Below are 25,535 nucleotides of genomic sequence, written 5' to 3'. Positions count from 1 at the left end.
GGAAGAATTAAATGTTGTTATTGGAGGTGTCCTACTGTCATTGTCAGCTGTTTGCTGGTACAATTCCAGGAAGTGCTAAAAAAACAGCTGTGTAAAACTGTAATCTTTTGCCAGCCCTCAAGGTCCGGTTATCCATTTTTAATGGTGTAAAATTAATCCTGGGGAATGGTCATTTAGGTCTCCTTCAGCAACTCCTTTCAGTAATTCCATGTCTGCCCAAAGGTTTATTTTCTCTCTCTCAGATCCCTCTGCATTTATGGATTCTCATATCTGTTTGCCAAATTCATCCAGGGAATCCAAAACAGAAACCTGAACTAGTTCAAAGGCACGAACTGTTTTCACATGTGATACATAAAGGTGTTGCTTTTTCTTAAATCAGTTTCTAATATTAATGTGATACTTACGTTGGTTAGCATGTGCATTTGAATTACAAATGTCTCTTTTCTATTTTCTGTTCCACACTAACAGCAATCACACGTTCACATAAATAACGTGGGAGAGGCTCAAGGGTGTTTTAAGCTTTGTCTATGAAAACGCTCTTCTTGTTGACCAGTGTTGTGGTGGGGTGTGAGTTCATTTGATCTTTGTTCAAAGGAGAGCATCAGAGAAACACATTTGTGGGCTTGTAAAAATAAAATAAAACCAGCCTTTCTCTACAAAGCATCCCTTCTAGCAGGGGTATAAATTAGTTAGTTGGCTGAGTTTAGCAGCAAGATGTAGCTGAGCTCTCTAATGGTGCCATTGAAGTCAAAAGGTTTTGAGTGAATATGGGAGAATGTGATCAATGCAAAGGACATGGAAGGGGTGCATTCCCTTTAGGGTTTTACAATATATTGCTTGAACTGAAAACACATAATTGTATAGGTTGGTTGGTATGAACTTAAATATGCTGTAATTGCTTCTTGCTGATGTGATTTTGATTTATTATACCCATTAGAGACACTTCCCTGTACCCTTTTTTCATATTTTTGCAAATTAGGCACTGAAAGTAGAGTCACCGGCAGTTCAGATTTTGGCTGAAAGCAGTTTTGGCAAATGCCCCACTTTCAGAGCATCCAGATGATTTCATAATTTATGCAGTCTGACAGAGAAACCATGTTTTTCAAAGTCTCTTTTAACCTATCCTGGCTACTGATGTGATTGTCCTTTGTAAGACCTAATGTATAATTTCAAATAGAACGGTTCTTCAAGCGTTCATTCAGCATGATCTAGCAGAGAAATACTTGGCCATTCTGCATAACAACAACAACAACAACAACAACAACAACAACCCCCAAAACAGTGTCAGTGTCACATGTGCAAGGATGCTATGACTTAACCTTCCTAGGGGTTGCAACCTCCTACCTTGATGATACTAAGTGCTAGGGGGTGTGTTAAGGTCATTTGGCCTTAAAGGTCAATGACACCACTTTGAATTGGTACTGTACATTTGCATCCAGTGCAGTTGTATGAGCAGAGCTGCTGTGTGTTCTCTGTCATCCATAGCTGTCAAGAGACATGCAGCAGCAATTTCTGGACTGTCTTCAAAGGTGGAACTATTTACAATAGTTGATCTGTAAAATTGCAACAGCATGTATTCACAGTTGCAAGTTGTATCTCTAGGAAGAGATTGTGGCCATAGCTAGACCTAAGGTTTATCCCAGGATCATCCCAGGTTTGTCCCTGCCTGAGCGCTGGATGCCCTGTGTGGCACTTAGATGAACAGGTTTGACCCCAGGACAATCCTGGGATAAACCTTAGGTCTAGCTACAGCCGAAGTCATTGAATCATGTGGAACTGGCTACCGCAGCCCCCTGGACATGAGGCAGCAAAGCCAAGATGGTGCAGCTGCTTTGTGAAGAGATGTATAACACCCATTTAAAACTGGAATAGCCACCTCCAGGTAGCATGAATCCCCAGACACCACATGTATTATTTAATCAGGATTCAATTTCAGTTTCTTAACCCTCATCTAGTGCATAACAGTATCCAGGGCTGATACCAAATCGAAACCACTACTCCTAGTTCAACTGAGAATGAAAAATAGAATTGGGTGTCATTAGCCTTTTGCTGACATATAACAATCTAGCTTCCAGACAATGTCCCCTAGTGGTTTCATATAAACATTTAATCACGTTGGGGGCAGAAGAGAACCTTGGGTCACCCTTCTGGCTAAAGAACATGGCATGTCTTGTATTAAAAAAAAAAATCTTTGCGTTCCTATGTTTGTCAACTGACCTGAACATAACGAGCAGTAACAGACTCGAAAAGGAACAATGCTGAGGGAGAGCCTGACCTGGCTATCAGCAAATAAAGGATTAAAGATAATTAATATAAGATTAAAAAGTACCTTATCTATAAAGTCAAAGTTAAAATATGCATTTATTTCTGTATATTTTGCATAATATATCCATTCTGGAACACTGTTCCCCTAATATATGGAATGCAAACAGTTTGTACTCGTTTTTTGATTGATGAACAGCACTGCAAAATTCTGAGATGTGCAAAAGCAGAGGTTCAGCTAGTGCATATTAGATTGGTTCCTTGTAAAATGTGAACTGAATGAAATTCTCCCACATCCCTACCGCTATCACTAGCACAGGCTTGGAGAGGGCTGCTGATGGAGTAGCATCCCAGAGTAGCTTGCTAGACTAAGTTCTTTTGTGCAGAACTGGGGGACTTGTATTCAAGACCAATATTCCCAACACTAAACACCATATGCCTTAGTTCCCTTGCTTTAACCTACTCGTTTGACAGATAGCTATATGCATTATACTCACACTCCACTTGTGATACACCTGTGGGTTATGGAAGATAAAAAAATAAATGATAACAATTGGCCAGTAAATGAGCTAAGAGCGCAATCCTATGCCAACCAGACAGCACCTGGGAGTTGGGGATGGGCATAGAATTGTTCCGTTTCCTGGCTACAAGCTCAAGGCTCCGATCTCAGAGCCAGGAAACCTGCTCTCCATCCCCTTCCTCCTGGTAGCTGGTGCAGAGAGAACTGGACCAGCTACCTTTCTGCTCTTAGAAAATGGAGCACCAAGATGGGGAAAAGGGGATGTTCCTGGGGGCAGGGAGATATGGAAACCAGGGTGACTGCATTATGCTGCTTTTTATAGCCGCTCCAGCCTTTTCCCCTCCTCCTCTGAGGTGCTGCTGCTAGATGGACAAAATTGCCCATCTAGCAGAAATTCAGGGTGACCGGAGTGCAGAGCTTCCACTCTCCTCCCGCTCTGCATTGAATACTCTGCAGCCTCCAGGTTCAGAGGTTGCCGATGACCTGTATAGGATTGCGCCCTAATTTTTTTATTTTTTTATTATTAATTACATTTCTATACCGCCCAATTAGTTCCTTTCAACTCCATTTAAAAATACACATACAGGAATTCTGTGGGTCAGACACAGTATCCTTGCACCACTGGGACTGCTGCTCAGAGATAATGGCCAGTTCAAGCCAAGGCATTATCCCCACAACCCCAAATCCTCCTGCTCCTTAGAGCAGGTCACCAGATAGGCAATCATGAGATAGTAGGAAAATCTCTCAGCTCTATTACTGTTGCACAGATTGGATGACTTGGGAACATAGGAAGCTGCCTTAGTGGATGATTTCATAGAATCATAGAATCATAGAATAGCAGAGTTGGAAGGGGCCTACAAGGCCATCGAGTCCAACTCCCTGCTCAATGCAGGAATCCACCCTAAAGCATCCCTGACAGATAGTTGTCCAGCTGCCTCTTGAATGCCTCTAGTGTGGAAGAGCCCACAACCTCCCTAGGTTACTGATTCCATTGTCGTACTGCTCTAACAGTCAGGAAGTTTTTCCTGATGTCCAGCTGGAATCTGGCTTCCTTTAACTTGAGCCCGTTATTCCGTGTCCTGCACTCTGGGAGGATCGAGAAGAGATCCTGGCCCTCCTCTGTGTGACAACCTTTTATGTATTTGAAGAGTGCTATCATGTCTCCCCTCAATCTTCTCTTCTCCAGGCTAAACATGCCCAGTTCTTTCAGTCTCTCTTCATAGGGCTTTGTTTCCAGACCCCTGATCATCCTGGTTGCCCTCCTCTGAACACGCTCCAGCTTGTCTGTGTCCTTCTTGAATTGTGGAGCCCAGAACTGGACGCAGTACTCTAGATGAGGCCTAACCAGGGCCGAATAGAGAGGAACCAGTACCTCATGCGATATGGAAGCTATACTTCTATTAATGCAGCCCAAAATAGCATTTGCCTTTCTTGCAGCCATATCACACTGTTGGCAATTCCAAGATCCTTCTCGTTTGTAGTATTGCTGAGCCAAGTATCCCCCTTCTTGTAACTGTGCATTTGGTTTCTATTTCCTAGATGTAGAACTTGGCATTTATCCCTATTAAATTTCATTCTGTTGTTTTCAGCCCAGCACTCCAGCCTATCAAAATCACTTTGAAGTTTGTTTCTGTCTTCCAGGGTATTAGCTATCCCACCCAATTTTGTGTCATCTGCAAATTTGATAAGCGTTCCCTGCACCTCCTCGTCCAAATCATTAATAAAAATGTTGAAGAGCACTAGGCCCAGGACTGAGACTCATTGCCTCTCCCCAGCTTGAGAAGGTTCCATTGATAAGTACTCTTTGAGTCCGATTCTGTAGCCAACTGTGAATCCACCTAATAGTTGTTCCATCTAGCCCACTTTTAGCTAGTTTGTTAATCTGAATGTCATGTGGTACTTTGTCAAAAGCTTTGCTGAAGTCAAGTATATGATGTCCACAGCATTCCCACAGTCCACAAGGGAGGTTACCCTATCAAAAAATGAGATCAAATTAGTCTGACAGGACTTGTTCTTGACATATCCATGTTGGCTTCTAGTGATCACCGCATTGATTTCAAGGTGTTTACAGATTGACTTCTTTATAATCTGCTCCAGAATTTTCCCAGGGATGGATGTCAGACGGACTGGTCTGTAGTTCCCAGGTTCCTCCTTTTTGCCCTTTTTGAAGATAGGGACAACGTTAGCCCTCCTCCAGTCGTCTGGCACCTCACCCGTCTTCCATGATTTTGCAAAGATAATAGACAAAGGTTCTGAGAGTTCTTTCACTAAATCCTATATTTAGGAATATAGGAAGTTGTGTCAGACCCTTGGTCCATCTAGCCCAGTATTGTTGACACTGACTGGCAGCAGCTCACAATTGTTTTGGGGAGGAGCCCTTCCTGTCCTACCGGGAGATGCCAAGGATCGAACCTTGGACCTTCCACATACAAAGCAGATGCTCTACCCCTATGCCATAGCCCAGCCGTTCTTGCTGAAGGTCACCAGACTGTCCTAATTTGCCTGCCTTCCCCAGGTACATGCTAACCCATGGTTTTAGCCACTGATCTTTCAAGATAACATGTTCAAGATAACACACTGTAATAACAGAGAACTGTTGAATCTATACCTGTTTGTAAAAACACTGCAGTCTACATCCTTAATTGTCTGTCAATTGAAAGAATCTCCAAAGACTTAAGTGTCTTTAGTACATAACCATTCTAGTTACGTGCTGCTCATGTTTGGTTACTCTGCAGTACTTTTGTATTCTTTCCAAAGCATGGTCCTCCTTTCAGATTTCATTAGAAAGAGTATTTTCAGAGATCAGAGGAGTGTTCAGGTTAGCTGCTCTCATATTCTTCTAGTAATCATGAGAATATTTAGAAAGTATGTTTTATAGCCACATAGTCCTCTTTGAAGGGGAGTTTGTTTTTCCTTCCTGTGGTGTTTTGTAGAGCATTCCACCCCAGCTGCACAGTAACAGACCCTGCTGCCTCAGAAGTGGAGATGTGGGCATGCACACAAGGCCTGCAAAAGGCAGTGGAAAAAATGGCTTGAGGATATAACACAAATCTGAATTAGTGCAATCACTTGACAATAAATCTGAATTAGAGTAGTTGCTTTGAGTGCAGTAACTCTGGTTTATTAGGCAAGAAAGCAAAGCTTGTAAGAATGGGACTAATATCTCTACTTTATGGCTAGAAGAACTGAGTCAAAATGTAAGCTATACTATCATGCTTACAGTGGATTCTGGAGTTTGCATTGTAATGTTTTCTAAGTGTGAGTGATGGTTAATACCGTTACAGGGGGGAAAATAAAGAAGTATAATGCCTCTGTAAGGACATAGGTTATTTAGAAGGAAGATATTTCATAATTCTATGGAAAGAACGTATTTGTTTTAGAAAACATATTGTCATGGGAAATAATGCAGTTATAGATCTCATCTGAATGTTGAACTCGACAATTCCATTCCAGAACAGAACAAATATTATGAGTGAGGACTCAGAAAATACTGTGTTTTGAAGTAGATTTCATTAATGTTTTCCATTGATAATTTATTCCTCCCTTTATGCCTCTCTTCTCATACTAAATGGATAGGTTATTTGCATATAAATAGATTTCAGTATTTACTGGAGCAAAGATCTAATATGTTTCCCTTTTCCATGGACATTGTTAAATAAGTGGAGATATTGCAATGATCAGCAATTATGAATTGTAATAATTTTCTTGGTCAATTTTTTTTAGAGTGCATCAACAGTCTTTGACATTTTTGAGTGCTACAAAGGGTTTAGATCTCAATTAAAATAAAATAGAACCATGAAAATGCATATTTTGGTTCCTGAAGAGATGGTTTTGATACCACTCGTGCTTAATCCAATCCCCAAACCTTAATATTAGCTATTGGAAATGTTGATTGTGACCCTCAGGAAATCTGTTCTTAATTAGTTTTTTTTTGTTCTTTCCCCTTCTGTGCTACTTGCCTTCTAGGAGCATGTTAGGATTTTCAGGACTTAAATGTCAATAATACATTGGAAATATTTAATTATACAATGCAGGGAAGTGAGAGAATCCAGAATTCCATACACAGAACGGAGCAGAACAGCCATTAACCTCCTATGACCTGCTGATGGGATCCAAAGCTTTTGCCACCAATGCAACTGTACTGTGACCCCGTTTAGAAAACACCGTTAACCATGCTGTTAAACTTTTGTGGTTAGTGTGGTTAGGGCAGCATGGTTAACGGTGTCAACTGAACACCCGTTTTCCCTAACCATCTGCCTCATTAACCACATTGTGGTTAGGCTCACTAACCATGTTGTGCAGCATGGTTAGCAGCATTAATCATTTATTTATTTATTTATTTATTACATTTCTATACCGCCCAATAGCCGGAGCTCTCTGGGCGGTTCACAAAAATTAAAACCATTCAAAGTATAAAACAACAGTATAAAACCATAATATAAAATACAATACAATCATGGCTAAAAGTGTTGTCTAAGGGGTCGGGGTTGAGGGTTTAAAGGGTTAAGGCATAGAGCTTCCAGTACAGAGTGGCCTAAATAGGTGGGGCTGCTCTAGCCAGCAGACTCTCTGGCTGCTCTGGACTGCTGATTGATACACTCGCTGCAGCTGCCATTTTGTGTTTTGCATTAGTTTTTTGGAGTGATTTTTGCTCTTCTTAGGGAGCGTGCCTACTGTAGAGTCTTTTTAATCTCTGCTTGCAATTTCCCCATACGAAGCAGCCATTTCTGCTACCTCGTTCAAGCGCCTTTAGACTAGGCTGACCATATGAAAAGGAGGACAGGGCTCCTGTATCTTTAACAGTTGCATAGAAAAGGGAATTTCAGCAGGTGTCATTTGTATATATGGGGAACCTGGGGAAATTCCCTCTTCATCTCAGCAGTTAAAGCTGCAGGTGCCCTGCCCTCTTTTAAATCTGGTCACTCTAGTATAGCTTCTGCAGCTTTAACTGTGATGATGAAGAGGGAATTTCACCAGGTTCTCCATATATATAAATGACACCTGCTGAAATTCTGTTTTCTTTGCAACTGTTAAAGATACAGGAGCCCTGTCCTCCTTTTCATATGGTCAGCCTACTTTAGACCCCTCAGGTTCTGATTACTGTGGTGGCCCTGCCTGATGATGCAGCTAGTGCGGCTGTCCTGGAAGGTTTCCACCTCCCTTATAATGACTATAGATGTCTAGCAGGCATGGCGATGAAGAAAGCCAAGGAACCGCTCACTAAATGGGGTGATGCATGTATGTAATTGCTAATTTCATTGCTGCCTGCACTAAAATGATGGCCATAACTGCCGGGGCTCCTAGCGCTAGGACTGCTGGGATACGGGATGGATCACCTGGAGGAATCAGGTGCTCCACTAACCACTTTGTGGTTAGCATGTGCTTAAGGAAAACATAACCACCAAAGGGTTAACAGTGTCATTTGCAAGCGTTCCGCATGTGATTAGTGTTAACCAGAGCTGAACATGGTTAAGCTAACCACAAAGCCCAGAGTATGCCCCCAAACACGGACCCTTCTTTTTGACCTATCCATTTTTGGTATTCTTTCTCTTCTGTGCTAGAGAAGACTGTTCAGGCAGCCAGATTAGTAACTAGGACCAGGAGGTCTGAGCACATAAGACAAATTCTGGCCCACTTGCATTGGCTGCTGGTATGTTTCCGAGCCCAATTCAGGGTGCTGATTTTAACCTTACATGGCTTAGGATCACAATACCTGATGGAACACCTCTCCTGACCTGAACATACCCAGACACTATGATCAACATTTGAAGGCCCCCTCTGTGTGCCTTCTCCAAGGGGGACTTGGAGGGTGGCAACAAGGGAGAGAGACTTTTCAGTGGTGGCCCTCTGACTTTGGAATGAGCTCCCCACTCAGACCTGCCTGGACCCAACAATGTCAGCTTTTCAGTACCCGGTTAAGACTGTATTTTTGCTGTACTTTTTGCTGTATTTTATTATTTTATGAACTGTTATAAAAGGTCCAGAGAGCTTCAGCTATTGGGCAATACAGAGATGATAATGATGATAATAGAGAAGCAGACATTATTATGCATGTTTAAGTTGGAGAAAGGTATAAACAGCATAACTATCTACTTCTCTTCTGCCAGCAAGTCTATTTTCCCTGCTCCCCGCACCCCACCCCGGATGGGCACAGTGCTCCTGAGGAGTTCTGTGCCCCATGCGTGGGTTCTTGCTCCTCATGAGTAACTGCGAGGAACCTGGACAAACTGTGACGCCCCGCCACACATTCGGTGATCTCGGGATCAGCTCAGACTGCGGAAAAACCGGGCTCAAAAGGTAGGGCGAGCTCCTGGGGCAAGGGAGGGATCATCCCTCCCTGATCCCGGGATCCCCTGTGCATCATGTGAACACACAGGGATGATCCCGGGGATCGCACTGGGATTTAGCCCCATCTAGCTATGGCCTATGTCACCCTTTGCTTTTCATGGTAAATGTATGTTGCGTTGATAGTACTGGTTTAAGTACGCATGCTTTCTCAGAAGCCCTACTTTGTTCAATGGGTCTTGTTTAGTCAGAATCCAAATGAACCTGACTTGTCCTTAAGAACGTGGAATGAACCAGATCCATAGTGAACCTCACAGTTCCTAGCAAAGCTAGGCCCTGATTGTAGTAGGGCTTACTGGCTGAAACACAACATGTGCATGTTTAGTTTGATCCTCAGCCACCAGAGATCACTGTCAGAAGAAATTATTTATAGCTGATGAATGTATTTAAGAGCATACAGTGCTGCAATCCTGGGTATTGTTACTTGCCAATTTGCCTTGTTCATTCCTACATCCATAAATATGCACAGAGTTGCTGCTTTTTTCCTGAGTTCATTAAAAAAATATTGGTCTTATGATAATTATACTGTTTAGAATTTGAAAATGTGCTCTTAAAACAATGTACTTGAAAACTCATGAAGTAAAATAAGGACAAAGTCGGAGAAGGGTGTTACCCATTTGAGAATTTCTCTATTTTTGAATAATATTATGTTTCAAGTACACCACACTGGGGGAAGCCAAAACAATGGACAACTTTCTTTCCAATATACGGAATCTGAAATGCCAGAACCCATTATCTTTCTGCAAATAATAGATGATGACAGAGCAGATGAATAATTTGACATACTTTCAAAGTATAAATTGTAAATTGTTTTATATCTGAAAGAATAATGATTACCTAATTGGTGCAAATGCATGCATGCGCACTTTCCTCTGACCAGTAGAGGTCACTCAGTGTAAAGTGAATGATTCCCTTTAAGGTCTTAAGGAAAATGTTAAATATCACCAAACTACTGAAACTCCTTGAAATTGATGAGGCTTCTTTCTGTTTTCTTTCCGCATAACCGCACACATCTTATTTTCTTGTTGCACTGCTGAAGAAGTGTGTTGGGTATTGGTGATAGTGGAACATTTGGAATGTAGAAGTCCTTACTCATTTCACACGTGGAGAGTAAACAATGGCTTGGATACAGAGACATCTTATTCCTAGGCCATAGCTAGATTAGGGCTTATCCCGGGGATCGCCCCGGGATCATCCCTGTGCGTCCAGATGACGCACAGGGGATCCCAGGGGGCAGGGAGGGATGATCCCTCTATTTCCCTGGGATTTTGCCCTACCCTTCTAGCCTGGTTTTTCCGCAGTCCTGGGCTGATCCCAAGACTGCGGAACGTGTGGCCGGGCGTCGCGGTTTGTCCTGGCTCCTCACAAGTAACCGCAAGGAGCCAGGAGCCGTGCGTGGGGCACAGAGCTCCTCAGGAGCTCTGTGCCCATCGGGGGTGGGGTGGGGTGGGGTGAGTGGGAAATAGTGTTTTTTTTATATAAAAACAACAACACTTACCATGGCCACGATGTCGCACGCCACGTATAAACCAGGGCGACAATCTCACAATCATAAAATCGTGAGATTGCCTCCCTCCGACCCCCCTCGTCTAGCTGAGGCCCTAGTAGAAAGCACTCTACCTTCCCAGCTGCAATTTCAGTCAATGCTCCCCTTCCATCTGTGTTGTCCTGCGCCACATCACACCTTGTTTCATAGAATTCCCCCACCCACCAGAATGGGATTTGAGGCTAGTAAGAGGGGACCAAGAAAGCCCAATGGTTTAAATAGAACTGTGCTCACAGTCCTTTAGAGACAAGCAATTGTAATGAGAATTTCGTATTGTTACTGTTTCCTGTACATGCGCTGTATTTAACCCCCATCATTGAGAATAAATTGGAATAAAGTTTTAAGTTGGAGCAGGTTAATATAATATACTAACACAGAGATACAGATCAGACTATCTTCTAATAACTATGAAGGCCCTGCTGTAGTGTAATAATTATCTCGGAACCTTTCTGTGAAACATGTGTCTCATGCAGAGGAGTCACTATGATACTTGTATCAGGTATGTGTGTGTTCTCAAATTCAGGATTTTCAATGAATTTCTGTTAGTGTAGTTGTAGTTTATTTACACACACAAAATTGTCCTTACTATTGTGCAAAGTGGGAAGTGCCTAACTTTCAAATCCAATATTGAGTTTCTAAGGTAGTATTGAACCCACCTTGAGTGCCATTTTTCTTGTTAGAAAGATGGGGTAGAAATAAAAGAAATAAAAATGGATAAACGTTGTAGGAAAAATTTTTTTTTACTATATGCATTATTGATAGACAGTGATAACAAAGCATGTTATCACTTCTTAAGCAGTGCTACCCATTTTGGAGCATGATTGTAAGTTGCCTGAAAATATGAATGTAGAAAGCTGGAGAGATACTTTACTTTTTGATACCACTAGATGTCCATATTTATTAAGGTTTGCATTTTGAATCCAGGGTTAAGAGAAGATATGTTCAGCATTCATTATAGATCTAAGTAATCCTAAATTCAAATAGAGGATGATGTGTGTGGTACAAAGGAGTAGTGATGGGATGCAAAGATTATGAGATCGAGAATAAGTGTCAGATATTATTGTCAGTAGTCAGGACCAAAGGGCAAACCAGAAGGTGGTTGAAAAGCAAACCAGAATTGAGGACTGAAGAGTAAGCAAGGATGCAGGAACATGGCGGAACCCAGGAAGACCTGGTTGCCAGTGTGGTGTAGTGGCTAAGGTGTTGGACTGGGACTCGGGAGATCCAGGTTCTAGTCCCCACTTGGCCATGGAAACCCACTGGATGACTTTGGGCCAGTCACAGACTCTCAGCCCATCGTACCTCACAGGATGGTTGTTGTGAGGATAAAATGGAGAGGAGGGGGATTATGTACGCTGCCTTGGGTTTCTTGGAGGAAAAAAGGTGGGATATATATGTAATAAATAAATAAAAAATAAATTAAGGAAGTTTTCAGCTGGAACAGTAAACCCATTTCTACTCCTCCCTGTCTAGTGAGACCCCATGGCTAGTCAGGATGGGTGGAGTCCAAATAGGGCCTGAAGTTATTTCATTCAGAAGGTACCACCTGCAGTTCATTGGTTCACCATATAAAGGAGCTGCTCACAGATCTTGCAGCTCCAGACAGATATGAATTTATTGAGATATTCAAAGTATAATACAGCACTTCGTATTCTTGAGAATTTTGAATTGAGATTTTAAAAGAACAAATATATTCATTTCCTACTTTACTGTAAACCTGTAGGGTTTATTGTCACAATCCAATATTCTGTGCATAAAGGGGACAGGGGTCCCATTCTCTGTGAGGGAAGAAATACATACTTCTTACGTGGGCATTTCTCAGTGAGTTCACTATTCTTTCAGAGCTGCCATCTTAAAAGAAGACAAACAGGATCCTGCAGGTAGTGAGGAGGTGTGATGTCATACATTCTGAGATATCTTGATTAGGTTTGAAATTGTTCTTCTTTCCCCAGCTAGGAGAGAATGGCTGAGGGTGAAGTGAGGGTGAAGGAATTTCTTTCTTAGTGCAGACTTACTGAACAGGTGGTGATATCCTTCTGTACAGCCTTCATTTGTATGCCTCCTTTGCTGCTTGTCTGATCTGTGTGAAACCAGCCGTTCACTATTTCACCTGGCTTCCTAAAGTCATAATATCTTGGAGTGCCCATTACTTGCGACTCACCAAAGACCTTTGAAGCATGTTTCCATTCCTCACATCAGGTGTATTCTATCAAGAAGCTCTTGAACAGTCTTTCCTGTTTTCCAAACTGGAGATCAGAAAGTGGAGAATAGACAGTTCAGGGTAATCTACATGCTGTACAAGCTATAAGTTCCATTGGCATGTCATGGGCATGTTGTTTTATTCCAGTTGGCTCTAATTAACTAAGAAACAAACAAAACACACACACACCAGGAACATGGTTTTTATTCAACGAAAACACAAAAGAAGGATTGCCAGAACCTTTAGAAATGCAAAGGTGGACAGCTTCTTTGGTTGTGATATCAGAACGTTTGTCATATATAATAAAATTATATTTTAAAATATGACAATTAGGATTTTATCTCTAAATAAAAGCCACAGCTGTCAAAATTTTAAACCTTTGAACTGCATAACAAAATCTTGGAGGTTTCAATATCATTGACCATGGGATCATTCTGGATTGTATTGGTTGAAGAAAGGAGCCAGCGTGTTACGGTAGTTCTGGCCCTTACTGGAGGAATGACTTCACAAAGTGGTTGGGGGACTTCTGCTCCATCCCATGACCATTGGCTCCACTCCATTGGCCTTATGGGGTGTGCATACTATTCCAGTATCAGAGGCAATAAGCCTATATACACCAGTTGCTGGGGAACATAGGTGGGAGGGTGCTGTTGCACCATGTCCTGCTTGTGGAACCCTGGTCGGCCATTGTGTGACCAGAGTGCTGGACTAGATGGATCCTTGGTCTTATCCAGAATGCTCTTCTTATGTTCTTATCCTTTCAACGTCAATGTGCTGACTCTCTCTCTCTCTCTCTCTCTCTCTCTCTCTCTTTTCTATCTAATGATTCTAGGGAGACTGTTGAATGCCTGAGTGACTGGAGGAGGTTTTGGGATGGATAAGGGCAAGCTAGTGGAGACTTAATCCAAACAAGAGGGACATACTGTGGGTAGGGAAATTGACCAGTCTGGATAGAGAAATGCACCTGGTCTTAGGATGGAGTTGCACTACCCCGAAGGGCTAAATGTGCAATTTGAGAATGCTCCTGGAGATGGCGGCAAAGTACTGCCACTGGAGAGGTAGCTACATGGGTACTTTTTACCAGTTTAGGGTGGTATGCTAGCTGTGCCCCCTTACTGGAGAGAGGATCTTGCCTCAGTTATTCATGCTCTGGTGACACCTTGGCTGGGCTGCTCTAATGCACTCTATGTGGGGATGGCTTTGCTGGAGCAGAATGCAATGGTCCGGAAATTGGTCGGGGCTGAGCGATCTGCTTATGTGACACCAATATTGTGCCAGTTGTACTGGCTGCCAGTGCATTTCCAAGCCCAATTTAAGTGTTGGTTTTAACTTTTAAAGCCTCAAAGGGTATGGGCCAAAGTTACTTCTCCCGTACCAGCCTCTCCATACTCTGAGTTCAGCAGCAGAAGCCCTTCTTACCTGTCAAGGGCGTTTAGGCTGGTGTTGGGTACAAGGAAGAGGGCCTTTTCTGTGGTGGCCTTGCACCTTTGGAATTGGCTTCTACCAAGGGTTCATCAGGCCCTTTCTTTGCAGACTTTCAGAAAGGCTCTGAAGACCCATCTGTTTTTGCTGGCCTTCCATAGTATGTGGGTTGCAGGTTTTATTGGTGATAACGGTTTTGATAGAATTTTATTGTATGTTAGGGTGTAAATAGATGCATAAATTGTCCATGGTGTACTTGTGATGAATGTACATTGTTTTCTGGTTTGGGCTCAAGGTGAACTTGTTTTTATGTTTTGAGTAAGAGAAGTTGGATTTGCACTACACTGATTGGTTGTCTCTTTTGTTAATCAAGGGCTAACTTCTCCATTTTCAAGGTAAGATTATGCACAGCTGATTGGCTTGATTCAGTCAGAAAGCCTTTCCCCTTGACAGAGCAGATTTCGAGGTGTGTATGTGGTTTTTATGAGGGCAGATGCTTTGGGGAAAAAATAAAATAAAGCACAAAATAAACTTCTAATCAGATAAGTAGGACTTTTGTTCTTTGAAAACAAAAGCAAAGTGGGCGGCTCACCTGCAATCTGTGAGGTGGGTTGAGTAGGAAGAGGCAATCAGAACCCATTGCAGAGGGCTGCAAATGTCAGCCTAGGAATGGCAGTGGCGAAAGCAAAGTTTGCACTGCAGTACCTTCCCCCATTCCCACGCCTGTTTCCAGGTACATCTGTAGTCAGACTTACATTTATATGTGGTGTCAATAAGATCTAGGCTGTTTAGAAACAAGAAAAACTTTATGTGTCAACATTAGAATAGCAGATACAGGTTTAGATTTGAATTAACGTTTGCCATTAGAAAAGTCTGTTTTAGTTGACTTCAGCTTCATACAAATTAATTGTATAGGGTGCTATTTTCAATGCCTGGGGTATGCCTCAGGCTGATATTTTTTTAAAGCATCAACGGCTGAACACATCACTTTGTGTTTACATATTTTGGGTGTGTTAAAATATGATGTGATATCTTCTGTCCTTTGAGTTGAGGCATTGCATGGGTGAGAGGGAAATCCACACTATAAATTTCTAAAAACAAAATAACATTTCACACAATATTTATATTCTGTTATTAGTCTTGACATGGGAGGGTAAAGAGAACTTATTCCTCAAGAGCTTTTCTCATTTGTCAAGGTCTAGTACGGCAGAGACACTGAAATAAAAAACTCAAGGATTATGCTCAAATTGCTTCCCTTGTTAATGAGAAAGATTCTGAGACAAACCAACTAAGCAGTATGAGGACACCGGGGTGGGGTGGGGTGGGGAATCTAGATAAAAAAGACATAGATGTTGGACATACCAGTTGATGCAGAAAAAAATAAAATAAACAGAGAGCAGTTGTGGACTACAGGACTTCCTTTCCAGAAATAAGGAAGTATTGTATAGGTGTGTGATAGTGAGATGAAATGCAAGTCAAGATGTTGAGAGGCCATGCCCGGAAGAGTGGCCTGGAAAGGTGTGGAGTGTGGATAGCACTCAAACAGGCCATTAAAGGTCCTGGAGAACCAGGTGGGAGGAGTAACTGGACTGGGAAGGCAGAGGATTTGGCTGGCTGGCTGGAGGGGAGGAGGAAGGTGTCTTGAGGAAAGACATGGTAACAGTCCTTCGCCTTGAGGATTGGGGCAGTTCCCACATAGGTTTGGTTCCAGGGCAATAAGCCTCTGCTTAGATTGCTTAGGAGGAAGTTGAAGGAATATGAGAAGAAAAGAGAAACTTTACTCTGCTTTATGGGCTATAATCCAGAGGAAAAGGGGGATCTGTAAGCCTTTCCTTAATCCCCCAACTAGGGAGGGCACCAGAAAGGCAGTTCAAGTAGTTGTAGCCATAGTATTGATAAAAGCTAAATGCAATGCTGTAAATCAGATTTCCTCCAGATGTTTTGGACTTCAATTCCCATTAGCCCCAGCCAGTGTAGCCAATGGACAGGAATGTTGGACGCTATAGTCTAAAATATCTGTAGGGCACCACCAGTTTGGGGAAGGTTACTGTAAAGTCTTTGGGCTCAGGTCAGTTTTGGGTATATGCAAATACCACTTCTGTTCAATGTGAAACACCTGCTTTATGACCTCAACAGCAATGTGGCAAGAAAAGAAACCGCAAGATTTCTTAAACCAAATTCAAGGTTCTTGTGTATTGATTTTGTTGCTTAACAGAAATAATGGATGAAAATACTACTAGCACAATATTCCACCCCTCACCCCGCTTGTTTGCATGATGCAAAAGGACATGTGCCGTTGTGGCATGCAGGAGACCCTTTGTTTTTAGGTTCCCCCCTTTTCCTTTACTAGCTCAGAAAGAGCTGCAAGCAATACAAGATGGACAATGAACCTGGGCTTTTTGGATCTGCATAGCCACTTGTTGGGTGCAGGTGGCACATATGCAGGGCTGCTGCACTAAGATATAGCCCAAGTGAACCCACAAAAGTGGCTGATACTTCTTCCAGGGAAAGGGGTTGCTATGAGTGTCTGCCATTTGGAAGCCATGGCTTTATATACAAGCAAAGAATGTTTAAAAGCGACAAAACAGAGAATCCATGGAAGAATATTTGTTTCTCTACTGTTTGTTGTACTCTTAAAGCCTAGAAAAAAGGAAATAATATCGAGTATTTTGTGGAAAGTCACTAAATGTCAGGCACTAAATAACCACAAATCAAAATAATTAATGGTTGCTCAGTATGTTTCAATGATAGGCTTCAGCAACAGATAAGAGTCCTACAATGCAATCCTGTACAGGTCTAATCAGAAGTAAGTCCCATTGAGTTTAATGGGACTCTCATGTAAGTGTTGCAGAACTGCAGCCTCAGTAGTCCCATTGCTGTCTCAGAATAGCACACAAAAAGATCAAACAAAATGATACCTTTTATTAACTTAATCAAATAATGTTTTGTTTCAATTAACCCCCCCCCTTCTTTCCTCAAAGGAACCCCAATCTTCCTTCTCTCCATTTTATCCTCCTGTGAGGTAGGTTTGGCTGAGAGTCAGTGAAGCCAGTGAGCTTCATGGCCACGTGGAGACTTGAACCCAGATCTCCCGAGTCCCAGTCCAACATTCTAACCACTATACCACACTTGTTCAATTAGTTGATTAAACAGTTAATTGATTTCTACAGGACAAAGGCCTCACGACAAGCCCTAACCCTGTAAGCTTTCCATGCATGTTCAGTCACGTTTCAATGCATTTTCCACATGTGCTAGACCATGTAACGCAAACCATAGATTGCTGGAATGGTATTCTTAACATGAATGAGTGAACACATATGTAAAGTACAATTAAATATAACTTATACAAATCTATGGTGTGACCAAGCTTGGAATACTGTGTACAGTTCTGGTAATTGCACCTAAAAAGGATGTTGTAGAATTGGAAAAAAATGATCAAGGGGCTCGAGCAACTGCCCAAAGAGGAAAAGTTACAACTCTGGGACTGTTTAGGTTAGAAAAATGGTGAATACTGAAAGGCGTGATAGAGGTCTCCAAAACTATGTGGAGAAAGTGGATAGGGAGAAGTTGTTTCTCCTTCTCTCATAATACTAGAACCTGGGGGTCACCCCATGAAGTTGGCTGGTGGAAGATTTGGGTCAGATAAAAGGAAGTACTTCTTCTCACAGTGCATAAAATATGGAATACACTTCCACAAGATGTAGCGATAGGCACCAATGTGGATGGCTCTTAAAGGGGTTAAGACAGGTTTATGGCGGATAAGGCTATCAACGGCTTCTAGTCATAATGGCAGGCCTCTGTATAGCAGATGCTGGGGAACACAAGTTGGAGGGTGCTATTACACTCATATCCTACTTATGGGGTTCCCACAGGTAGCCGGTTGGCCACTGTGTGAACAGAATGCTGGACTAGGTAGGCCCTTGGCCTGTGATTCATCATGGCTCTTCTTATGTTCTCATGAACTTACGACTGGCCATATGTGGAAAACTCATAGACGTAAGGGCTTAACCCTTGGCCTACGTCCTGCATAAATCAGGCTGTATTAAAAAAAAAAAATCATTGAAGAGACCTTTCCAGATACACAAAACCTTTAAACATTCATATTCAAACTTCAATATCAAATTTAGTTTTGAGCACCTGATTTTGAATCCTTAATTTCCTTTAACATGGGGAAATGGATCTGCATACTTTCAGAGAGAGAGAGAGAGAGAGAGAGAGAGAGTGATGCAGCAGACATTAAAATTTTGTCCTTCATCTTTAATGTAGCATCATCATTTCTCCTAACTCCACCATCATTCATATTTAGTGTAAGGGCTATCTGGAGATTACCTACAAAATATCGCTTCCACAAGGCCAGTGCTGCACTCTACATAAAATGTCTCCGAGCGTTTCTTTTATGGAGTTAACCTAGAGTGACTTAGAGCCAAACATGATTTCAGAGCAGCTCTGTGGAAAGCACGGCTTTCTTGAAAACTCAGCACGTTGGGTCTTACCTTCCTTTCGCAGATTGTTGTGAATACTCCGCCGAGTCCTATTAACCTAAATGTTTTACTTATCCAGCATTTATGGAGTACTGTTCTAGAAAGCAAGCTTTTAACTCCTCTTTGTTGATTTTGCCTCTGTAAATTAACAACACGAGTAGTCTCACAAACGCTCTTCATCCTTTGGGAGAGACATGCTTTATTGCCTTTCAAGGCCTTTGGAACATGTAAAAAGGTTAGCATTTACATTTTTAAAGCATTAATACCTTACTGATATTTCCTAATATTCCTTGCTGATGTTAAGCTGTAGGAAATGTTGCTAACCAGTGGTGCTTACCAATATCAACTAAGGATATTTGCAATTTAAAAAGATTAAACTACAGTTAAATAAACACTTGCGGTACTTCGTGTTGCACAAGCTCTATTGAAGTGAACGGGAGCTTCACATGCTCTTGTGCTGCCCCATTCATTTTGGCAAAATCTTCTTACTGAATTGACAGCTACAAGGGTAGCAATCACTTTGGAAAACTTCTTGAAATTCTTTCCATTTGTCTTCCATGAGATTCAGCATTTGAACTCCATATGCCGAAAAAAAGAACTGCTACATATTCAGCTTACATTTTGAACTGCCTGAAGCAAAAACAAAACTGAAGAAATTGAATGTTCTCTTGGCAGGCCAACAGCCAAATTTCTTATTCCTACAGTTTTTTGCCTTGTTTGTTCCTGAAATTGTTCCCTCCACCCTCTCTCAGTATATAGTTACTTTGCAGAATTTTAAAAATAGAGAATCAGTTTAATATTTTGGTTTTCTTTCCTTTGTTATATATTTATCTGTGAATGCACATCTGTTATGTTCTTTCACTCCCTGCCCAATAGGATGAAATGTTATACATGTGGTAGTAGCATTGTATTGTAAAGAGGTTACTTTAGTAAAAAATTACTTGGAGTAGAATAATTGTTTGAATGACTATTTAATTCAATGTGTTGAATTTGTTTCTATGGTGGTTGCCTTTAGGGTTCTTTTTTGTACAATGGAAGGAGTGCCAGTTCTACTCTCAAAAAATTATTTATTTATTTATTTATTACATTTCTATACCGCCCAATAGCCGGAGCTCTCTAGGCGGTTCACAAAAATAGAAATGAATTCTTAAGGAAGCTACTTGCATCACTTCTCTGACCTCTGGGGACTGCTGAATGGTGGGACCCCTGCCTGCTGACTTTTTATTTTATTTATTTATTACATTTGTATCCCACCTTTTTTCCTTCTGAAGGAACCCAAGTCAGCATACTTAATCCTCTTCTCCATTTTATCCTCAAAATAACAGCCATGTGAGGAAGGTTGGGCTGAGGGTCTGTGACTGGCCCAAAGTCACCCAGGGGCAATCTGTACATTTTAAAAGCTCCATGATGGCTGCACAGTGCTGCTGCATCAGTTATACAACACTGCACCCACTGCGCAGCCACTGCAGGGCTTTCCCGTGAAGCTGCATATTAAAAAAGTTGGGCACTTACTCCGACTTTTTACGCTGGAGCGAGGTGACTGTGGCCCTTCCGCCATCTGACCTCTCTGTGCCCTTGAGGTGGCATCCCGGCCAAATGGCGACCCCTGATTAGTTTCTGGAAGCCCGGACAGGGGGCAGGCCTGGCAAACTGAATGGCTGCCGGAAAGCCCGTGTTACCTCCTGCATCGGGATTACCTGTTGCCACCCTGCAGCAACCCAAGGCAGCCTCCCAGTGAGCTTCAATGGCCAAGTGGGGACTAGAATCTGGATCTCCCCATCCCCAGTCCAACACTCTAGCCACTACACCACACTGGCTCCCAGTGTTGGTCCCTTTCTTCAAATTGAGGCAACGGCATGTCCCCAAGAAGCTGCATGCTCATTGATAGAGCACATGTTTCAAATGTGGAAGGTCTTCGGTTCAGTCCCTAGCACCTGCATTACCTGAGATGGTGGTGAACTGCTGTTAGTCAGAGTAGACAGAACTGAGCTACAGAGATCGACATAAAGCAGCTACAAATGTGACTTCATAGGTGTCTTCCACCAGCGCATCTGGAACTCCATTTGTGATTACAGACAAGGAGCTGTGTCTTCCCTCTCTGTCAGTTCAGCTAGAGCTTCCTTTTCCTGTGCCTCCAGTCATAGCTGGCAAGATTCCTGCATTACTCCCCACTTAATGTTTTGAGAACCTTTTGGTACAGATATGAGTACACGTGCGTCTGTCTCATTATGGCAGTTTCCAGAGGGGTTGCTGCGTTAGTCTGTTGCAGCAAAACCCACAAAAAATATGTATATCTTGTGGCACCTTAAAGACAAACGGATTCATAAATAACATTTTTGTTTAGCCTTTTAAGGTGCTACAAGAGTTTTTATTGTTTATTTTCCTCATGTTGGTTCTGAATGACACACGTTTAAATTGGATTTTTCTCTCTGCAAAATTACTGAAACCGCTATTGGGAAATGTTAAGCCCCCATTTCCTTGTATTTTGCACAAAGAGTGGAGATTTAAATGTGTGTGTTGTATTCAGAGCTGATGTGAAGGCCATATATCTCGTATTCAGGTTTTGGTACCCATGTACAAAATGTCAAATGAGAACTGGCCTTCTGTTCTCAGCTTTCTACTTGATAATTTACGTCATGGAAATAGAATGCCTTCTAGTAACAAGGCCTTTACTGGATATAGCTTTTAACTTTGGTTGGCATTTATACAGTGCTACATATCTTTTCACGTGTTTTCGTTGCACATTTTTGCATGTCCCCCACACTGGAATCTTTATGTACACATATGTACATTGCTTTTCAAGCCTGGGGACTGGTTGGCTAGTACAGTTCTATGACCCTAATCTGAAGTGTCATTTATATCAAAATGAGCCATAGGCAGAGTGCAAAACGACAATTACAACATACTACAAACATCCCTCTTGACGGCCTCATTGCTCCCTTTTTACTTCAGAGTAACATACCATGTGAATACATTTCTCAGGAACCACTCAAGAATTGCTGTGGCGTAAATTAAGTACTCCTTAACATGAGCTTGGAAATATCTATGGCTGTTAACTGATTCTTAAATGTCAGAAGATTAGATCTCTGTGTTGGAGCAAAAAACCAATCAAGATGCTTACAGCATATTAAAGATTAATTTCTATTTAGTGTGAGCTTTTGTTGGCAAAGGCCTGCTTTGATCCATGGATGATTTATGTGTGGAGGAAAGTCGAAAGACCTACTGAGATAACTTCAGTTGCGAAGGGAGAAGGTTCCTCAGCACACGCTTGGTCATCTCCTGTAGCTGCTTTCTTCTCTTCTAGTGCAGCTTTCTCCCCCATGGCTTTTCACTCCAGCTCTTGACATTGAACTGGAGATTGTCCCTCTGGCATGGCACACTCGGAATCGTGCAAGGCCCATCACACTGCATGATCAATCCCTCTGGATTTAACAGTGGATAGGTACTGATGGCCTCATATTGGTAGTGAGCAGGGCTAAAGTCAGTAGTGGGTAGGGCTAGAACCAAGGGCTCATCTACACCAAGCAGGATATTCCACTATGAAAGTGGTTTATAAAAGGCAGGAGCCACACTACTGCTTTGTAGCAGTATTGAAGTGCACTGCAGGATCTACACTACTGCTTTATAGTGGTACTGAAGTGCACTGACAACTGTTGCAGCCCATGACACATCTACACCAAGCAGGATATAACACTATGAAAGTGGTATGAAAGCGGTATATGGTATGTGTCATGGGCCCCAACAGTTGTCAGTGCATTTCAATACCACTACAAAGCATTAGTGTGGCTCCTGCCTTTTATATACCACTTCCATAGTGGAATATCTTGCTTGGTGTAGATGAGCCCCAAGAGTGGGCTATGCCACCCCTTTTCTCTTTTTGCCATCACCTTTTCTCTCTCTCTTCCTTCCCATGCAGTGGGCTGCCATAGAAAGGACAGGTTGTTCTTGCCAGAGGTCCAAACTTGCATACAGAGGGTTTTCAAAATTGGGCTGAGGACTGTATGCACTGCTGTGGCAGCAGGTTGCCTGCCCCTGAAGTAACATTTTTAATGGCATCTTCTGTTTTCATTACTACAGATTTCTGCCATGTTCTTTTTTCTTTAAACCCTTGATTCTGGACTTTGTTTGAGCACCCAACTTTTAGAAGTTTGTAACAAGTGTCAGCAGGAAAGTAGACAGCAAGGGAATTAACACAGGATCCACAAATGTGCCTCCTGTTGGAAAGAAAATTCCTCTTGGTTTTTAAAACTCCATTTTGTGAAGCAATCATTTCCCAGTCCTGCTTGACTGTACTGAAAATGTACACATTGTGGGGCCAGCAGCATAGATTTTCACTTTAAATTACCCATTGCTCCTGTTCTGTGCTGCCTTTGCCCTGTAGCATTAGTTGACATTTCATAGAGAATGAACCTGCATAGGGCCAGAAAATATATAATTATAAGAATCGCCTTCTCTTGATTTTCCCATTACGTACCAATCACAACACATGCAGGCTTTTCCTAGGTACTTGCTGTGGAATGAAAAAGTTTTATTCTTTGTTGACCTGTGATTAAAATGTGGCATTTTGGTAAATAAATAGAAGATAGCTTTTGCATAATTCAGTACTCAACTGGTTCCATAAGAAGCTGGTAATGCGAGTCTTTGACCTGTATCGCATAAGCAACAGCGTATGTATAATGGAAACTATGTCCTAGGATGGTGTAACAAAATGAATTTTTCAAGTGTTAAATGTACAAAAGCAGAGTCATGTGTAGGAATATAACAAGAAGACTGACATGAGGTTAAGTATAAGGCAGGCTTTTCTGTCTTCCGCATCTCTCCCTCACCCCTTAATTTAAACTCACATTTTAAACCAGCTTAGCTGAGGCGTGGGGTGCCCAAGAATCATGGTATTGATTTGTGTATCCAGACAGTGGGCTGAGTTCAGAAAGGAAGTTGATGCAAGGGATTTCTATGTTGTGCCTGAGCTAGCTGATGGAGGAGTCACGACTACAGTAGGGGCCTGAAATAATAATAACAATAATAATAATAATTCTATTTTGATAGAGGTGGGGAACAACAGTAAATATAAAATACATAAAACTGAATTAAAACATAATATATATTGTTAAAACATCCTAAAACATTCTAAAATTCCACTGGATAGGCCTGCCAGAAGAGATCAGTCTTGATAGCTTTCTTGAATGCAAGTCTCCTCCGGCAGGTCATTCCACAGTCTGGGACTAGCAGAAGAGAAGGTTCTCTGGGTAATACCCATCAGCCTAACTTTGACTGACTGAAGTAGATTCTTCCCAGAGGACCTAAGTGTGTGGGGCGGATTGTACAGGAGAAGGTGATCCCGCAGGTAGCTTTAAATGTAGGGCTTTAAAGATGAAATGATTTGGGGAGGATGTGTGGCGAGTACTCACCCACGTAAGAGCAATGCCACGAAGACGTTTACCAATGAGAGCTACCCCATTGCTCAGCAAGAATTTTCTGCCACTAAAAGGCCCAAACTTGTGATCCCTTGGAGTGAGAACAGATGGCAGTTGTACGCAATGAATACTGTTGTGGCCAAGGCAAAAATTCAACCTGATCAGGAAGCCTTTTTAATCCCCCTTGGTTGCAGGGAGCTCATAGCAAGGTTATGTAGGCACAGTCACTCCAGACCCCAACCCTTTGCTGTTCAGGTAACCCTTTAGTCTGCAGCTCCAGTGGCTCATCACAGAGGGCAAGAGCCTGTAGATCTCAGGGGTCTGCTAGTTCCAGCCCTGGCACTCTTGGCATCTCTGCCTTGAATGAGGGAACCAACCAAAGTGCAAATAAATGGAGGGCAAAGTTTGGAATGATTGAGGATACTTTGTGCTCAAGGTTATCCTGTAACTAGGGCTGAAACAAGACACATTGACGATGTTGCCATTAAATCCAAAAAGGACTTCTTGAGGAATTCCGATACAAACTGAGTTGAACTACACACATCTCCTGGATTAATATGCGGATTGAAATGTAGCTGGTGTTGTGACACAGCTTTAGGATTTTTTAATAAATAAATAAATAAATAAATAAATAAACCAGAATGCGTTTTAGAATGCATTTAGTGAAAATATGTTCAAAAATAAAAACGTTGAGTGTGAATTTTCATGTTGGTTAAATAAATGTCTGAAGATTAATGTAGAAATGGAATGGAATGGTTTTATAAGTGAACATGTGTGAGTGATATGGACCAAAAACAGACCAATTTGTCTATTCCTAAGTTCAAAATGTATAACCTGCTTCACAGTGAGAGAGATTAGAGAGGGGTAGAGTAAATTAAAATACATAATGCAAAAAAAATCACAGCAAAAGCAAATAAAATGTCTGGAATTTATTCGTCAGTCAGGAAATGCTTGTCTGAAAAGAAAAGACTTCAGCAAACACCAGAACCTATGTAGTATAAATGCATGACCGTTCTTATTTGGACAGGTATTTCATAGGGTGGGAGCTGCCACACTAAAGGCCCTGCTCCTGGCGGTATCCAAGCGAATTTCTGATCCATGTGGGACCTACACTTCATTGAGATTTTGTTGGCTACCACAATGAGTTGTTGTGAGGTTTAACTACTCCTTGAAATAAATGTAATAAATACTACATGTAATAAATACAAGTTGTTGACCCACACACTTTTAGTCACCTTAAAACTAGTCATGAGCTATTTGAGGGTTGCCTAACTCTCAAACAATTCCTGCTGCCTGGGTTTAAATGGAAAGTGGGCGCCTGCGTGTACCATTCAAAAATAGCTCC

At 41.9% G+C, this 25,535-nt stretch overlaps 1 protein-coding gene across 1 annotated transcript in view; it reads left to right on the top strand.

Moving 5' to 3' along the window:
• STPG2 (sperm tail PG-rich repeat containing 2) overlaps positions 1-25,535 on the top strand; it is a 251,934-nt gene that overhangs the window by 118,803 nt on the left and 107,596 nt on the right. The window lies entirely within an intron of this gene.

This window comes from Elgaria multicarinata, chromosome 10 (genome assembly GCF_023053635.1).
Source record: "Elgaria multicarinata webbii isolate HBS135686 ecotype San Diego chromosome 10, rElgMul1.1.pri, whole genome shotgun sequence".
In the NCBI taxonomy this organism is placed as follows: Eukaryota; Metazoa; Chordata; class Lepidosauria; order Squamata; family Anguidae; genus Elgaria; species Elgaria multicarinata.
This window is presented reverse-complemented; position numbering and strand designations above follow the sequence as displayed.